Source organism: Apium graveolens, chromosome 4 (genome assembly GCF_009905375.1).
Source record: "Apium graveolens cultivar Ventura chromosome 4, ASM990537v1, whole genome shotgun sequence".
NCBI lineage: Eukaryota > Viridiplantae > Streptophyta > Magnoliopsida > Apiales > Apiaceae > Apium > Apium graveolens.
Window position 1 is genome coordinate 221064183 of NC_133650.1, and position 5411 is coordinate 221069593.

At 37.6% G+C, this 5411-nt stretch overlaps 1 non-coding gene across 1 annotated transcript; it reads left to right on the forward strand.

The window, feature by feature from the left end:
- The first annotated feature begins 3580 nt into the window (after window positions 1-3580).
- Window positions 3581-3687, forward strand: LOC141722009 (small nucleolar RNA R71). The gene has a single exon (XR_012575047.1). It is a non-coding gene; the product is annotated as a small nucleolar RNA R71 (small nucleolar RNA).
- The last annotated feature ends 1724 nt before the right edge of the window (window positions 3688-5411 follow it).

Here is a 5411-nt window from a genome sequence, read left to right on the forward strand (position 1 = left end):
ATTAATAATCTCAATAGTTTCCCAGATATGTTTGGAATCTTTACAATTCATCACATGTCTATTCATCAGGGGATTAAGGGAATCTACTAAGATTAATTGAAGGCTAGCATCCAGGGAAGCTTCTTCTATTTCAGCAGGAGAGAAGTCCTCAGGATCCTTCACATAAGTTCTCGCTTTGGTGATCACCACATCATTTTCTATTACCTCTGGTTCCATAACCATAGGAATTTTTGGACCCTTCTTCAACACTTGCAAATATTTGGGATTAGCAACCTGTAAAAACAGTAGCATCTTCTTCTTCCACATAACATAATTTTCTTTATCGAAAAGTGGAATTTTAACGGTTCCAACTTTTTGTGTAGTCATTATGAATTTTTTGAGTGACTAAAAAAATTCAAGAAGTGAAAAAAAACACAAAAGTCTAGGATCTAGATTTGTACGTTAATCAGAAGGCTCTGATACCAATTGTTAGGTCCCAATTTGTTTGTAGAAGGGGGGGTTGAATGCAAACAATACCGTTTAGTCGAATAAAATGCGGAATAAAATTGTGAAACAAAATTCAAGTTAAATAAAACTTTTATTAAACTTGAAAGGTGTTACAACTACGGTATCGGTTACAAGGGATTAATCTCAAATCAATTATTACAAATTTAGAATAAATTCGACATGAACTTTTTCTATTTTTGTAATTAAAAGATCAAATGCTAAATGCGATTTGAGATTAAGTTCTAGGGATTTTAATCCGCTAGATTGATACACAAGAACAAGATAAGTATTTCTAGTTGATTGGATTTAACTTTACAATCTAGAAATTGATCTTGAAGTTGCAGAAGAGATGTAATATTTTTCTGCTTCTTTTTTTTCTTTTTGTTCTTCTGTATGTTCTGTTTGATTGCTTTCTGTTAGTTGTTATGAATTGGATGCTTCTGCTTCTTTTAATCAACACAGCCGAGATTAATGAACTGGTATGACAATCCTTTGTCCAATAAGACTTTCGGTGTGACAATCTTTAAAGCTAGCAAGATAATTAAAATGAACTAGCAAGACTTTCGGTATGACAATCAATTGTCATACCGATTGTCATAGTAGTACAAATGAAATTGTCTTACTGAATTAATAAGTGATTTTAATCTAAATAATAATTTTATCAAGACAGTCAACTGAATTAGCATGACTTTCGGTATGACTATCAATTGTCATACCGATTGTCATACTAGTACAATTAGTTGTCTTTTTAGAATTAAAACAGATTTTAACCAATTAAAATTCTGTAAATCCTTAATATTAATTCTAAATTAATTAATCAATTTAATTCAATTAATCAATAAATTAATCCTTGCAGATATAATTTATTTTCTTAATTAAATTATATGACTTAATTAATTAATAGAGAATTAATACTAACCCTGAGCAGCATCCATTCTTCTGACAATCTTCTGAAAGTCACTGAGACTTATGAATCAATTCCGCCACTTCAATGCTGACACTCGATGTACTGTCTGGTTCATGAGTGACTAACTTTGGTGACGTTTCTTCATGTCTTGACTTTGATATTCTGATTGAATCCTTGTAATAAATGATACCATGACGAGATCTCTGTCACTTGATTAAATCCACGATCTTGATTTATATCACTGAGGCATGATCAAATTCTTGAACTTCTTCCAGTGAATCTTCAGGTCTGCAGATGAACAATGTTTCTTTATTCTTTGACAGATGTTACTTTGTGAGATCTCTCTGATGATAGATCCACTATTTACTTATTACATTCTTATTTGAGTTGAGTTAAATACTCGAATAAACGAGTAGGCTATGACATATGCCTTTCAAAGCTTCTTGAATAAATAGTTCAAAACGCTCCTGAGAAATTTTCAGCTCTGCTAACCCAAGAGAATCGAATGGAAAATCCAACTTCCTCTTCCACGGAGGTGCATTCAAAACCTGCATTTTCTCTACTTTAAAGAACTCCTCTTTAGCTGTGGGTAAATTTATTTCCTTGAACACATTAAAAGTGACCTTTTGATCGTAAACCTTCATCGAAAGCTCTCCTTTTTGCACATCGATCATAGTTTGTCTTGTAGCCAAGAATCGTCTTCCCAAGATGATGGAAATCTTCTTATCTTCCTCGAAATCAAGAATTACAAAGTCAGCAGAGAAGAAGAGTTTATCCACCTTGACAAAGACATCCTCCACTATACCTCGTGGATAAGCGATGGAACGGTCAGCTAGTTACAATGACATGTATGTTGGTTTCGGATTAGGCAGACCAAGCTTCTTGAAGATAGATAAGGGCATCAGATTGATGCTAGCTCCTAAATCACATAAACACTTGTCGAACGACAAGTTTCCGATGGTGCAAGGAATGGTGAAGCTTCTAGGATCTTTAAGCTTCGGAGGCAACTTCTGTTGCAGCACAACACTACATTCCTCCATTAGAGCAACGGTCTCTAAGTCATCGAGCTTCACTTTTCGAGAGAGAATACCTTTCATAAACCTCGCATAGCTAGGCATCTGTTCAAGAGCTTCAGCGAAAGGTATGTTGATATGAAGTTTCTTGAACACCTCCAGAAACTTCTCAAACTGCTTATCCATCTTTTTCTTCTGCAGCCTTTTAGGAAAAGGAGGGGGAGGATAGATCTGTTTCTCCCCTGTATTACCCTTAGGAGGAGTGTGTTCCACAGTAGTCTTCCTTGGTTCCACCTCTGCTTCCTTTTGCACTTCTTCTTCAGCCACAACTGCATTTTCTGAAACTTGAGATGTTTCAGGCTCTTCGTCTTGCTGAATTTGGGGGCTTGCGACCTTTCCAGACCTTAAGGTGATGGTGTTCACCTATTCTTCAACTTCCCTCTTGCCTGGATTTGTTTCTGTATCACTAGGAAGTGTTCCTGGTGGTCGATTCAATAAGGCATTAGCAATTTGCCCTATTTGGTCCTCCAGAGTCTTGATAGAAACAGCCTGGCTTTGGCATATAAGAGCCTGGTTTTTGCACATAATCCTCAACTCCTCCAATTCAGATTTTTCATTCGAATGACCTGCATCATGAGTTTGAAGTTGGAGTTGTTTTCTTGATGCGAGTTGTTGCTGAAAACCAGGAGGATTGAATTCTTTATTTTCAAACTGCTGGAACGGCTGTTGCATCGCATTCTGATTGTTGCTCCAACTGAAGTTAGGATGATAAGTGTCTGGAACTGGATGTTGCGATCTCTGAAAGTTGCTCACAAACTGAGCTGATTCACTAGATATAGCGCATTGCTCCGTCGCATGCGAACCTGCACACAGCTCACAAACACTAATTATATGATTAACACCATAGTTAGCCAGAGAATCGATCTTCATAGACAACGCCTTTAGTTGAGCAGTGATAGCCGTAGCTGTATCCACTTCAAGAACTCCTGCTACCTTGCCATGTGGTAATCTCTGGGTTGGATACTGATATTCATTAGCAGCCATCAGTTCAATTAGATCATAAGCTTCCTCATAGCTCTTCGCCCATAAGGCTCCACCTGCTGCTGCATCGAGCATGGGTCTGCACTGTGCTCCCAACCCATTGTAAAAACAATTGATGATCATCCAATCAGGAATTCTATGATGAGGACACTTCTTAAGCATCCCCCTGTAGTGCTCCCAAGCTTCATATAAAGATTCTCCTGATTGCTGCGCAAATTGAGTAAGAGCATTCCTTATTGCAGCTGTCTTCGCCATAGGGAAGAATTTAGTAAGAAACTTTTGAGCCAGATCTTCCTAAGTAGTAATCGAACCAGCTGGTAGAGAGTGTAACCAACTCTTAGCCTTGTCCCTCAAAGAGAATGGGAACAGTCTCAGCTTCACAGCATCTTCAGAAACACCGTTGAACTTGAAGGTGTCGCAGATCTCAATAAAGTCCCTAATGTACATATTGGGATCTTCAGTTGGAAAACCCCCAAACTAGATTGAATTCTGCACCCATTGAATTATGATAGGCTTGATCTCAAAAGTATTAGCTGTGATAGCTGGCCGGACAATGCTAGATTGAATGTCATTGATCTTAGGTTAAGAAAAATCCATCAAGGATTTCATTCGTGCTGCTGGATCTCCCAGTGTAATGAGTACCTGAAACACAAACAAATAAACCATGAAAGTAAAAGAATCCGAGTCAGTGAACTTTAACGACCACTGATGACAAGCACATAAACTAAAAATTAACACCGAGTCCCCGGCAGCGACGCCAAAAACTTGTTAGGCACAAAGCACACGCTAATATTCACGCAAGTATACGCGTTCGCAGGTAGTATAAGATATAAATCAGATTCGTTCCCACAGAGACTGGTTTAGGTTAAGTTCAATTTATGCACCTATGCAATAATGTATGGTTATCGCTCAATGCTAAGACAAATAACAAATTGGGTTTTTATTAAACTAAGAGATTATACTAAATAACATTAACTAAGAGAATTGAGGTTGAATTACTATATATGACAAACATGGGATTCTAACTTCATTACTACTTCATTCAATAGCCTTTTCGTTTTAACCTTAGCATGTGATGGTGATGACAGTAATCGGATAACACGAAACTGATAAACGACAACTTTCGTTGCACGAGCACCATTCTACCAGACATCCACATAAGAGATAGAAGCTGAATAGGCACCAATTATATTGAGACCCTATATGTCTATAGAATTTGACAACATAACGGTTTAAGCACAAGTTATCCATAATGATTACATAGGGCAAGGAAAATGGTTAGAGTTGCCTACGAATCATGCATAACAAATACATGAACCTATGCTAGCATGACAAGTTCTAAACCTCTATATTCACTGTCGCTTCAATAGAGATTAATACGCTATCTTGTATGTTAGCTACGCACATAAGACGAATAAGCACAATCAATACTAGGATATCAATCAATCACCACACACCAAGATATCGAAACAAATTAACTATTGAAATCCATAAGTAAATCCGCTAGAATCCCATGATAACGATTAGCCCATAATTGAACTCATCGTCACCATGGGTTCCAATGAAAGCATGATAATACACATAATATAAACTAATAAAAATACTAATTCAAACCAGAGTACGTCACAAGAGTAATAAGGTTCAAATTAAAGAAAACTAGCATCCACTGATACAACGAATAAAAGAATTACAAGAAAACGTATGCTTCCTCTTCTTCGTTGCGATGTGCTAAAACGGTCTTCTTCCTTCTCTCCTTGCTCCTTTCTTGATACCACTCTTATGTGAAACGTCTCTGAGAACTACTTATAGAGAAGCCCACAAGAACCAGCAATCTCAGAAGTCCATCAGAATAAGGATTATAAAATTCAGTATTAAAATTTTCATCCCTGAGCGGCCGCCCCAGATTCCTGAGTGGGCGCCCAAGCTCCCAGGCGGCCGCCCCAGCATCCTGAGCGGGCGCCCAA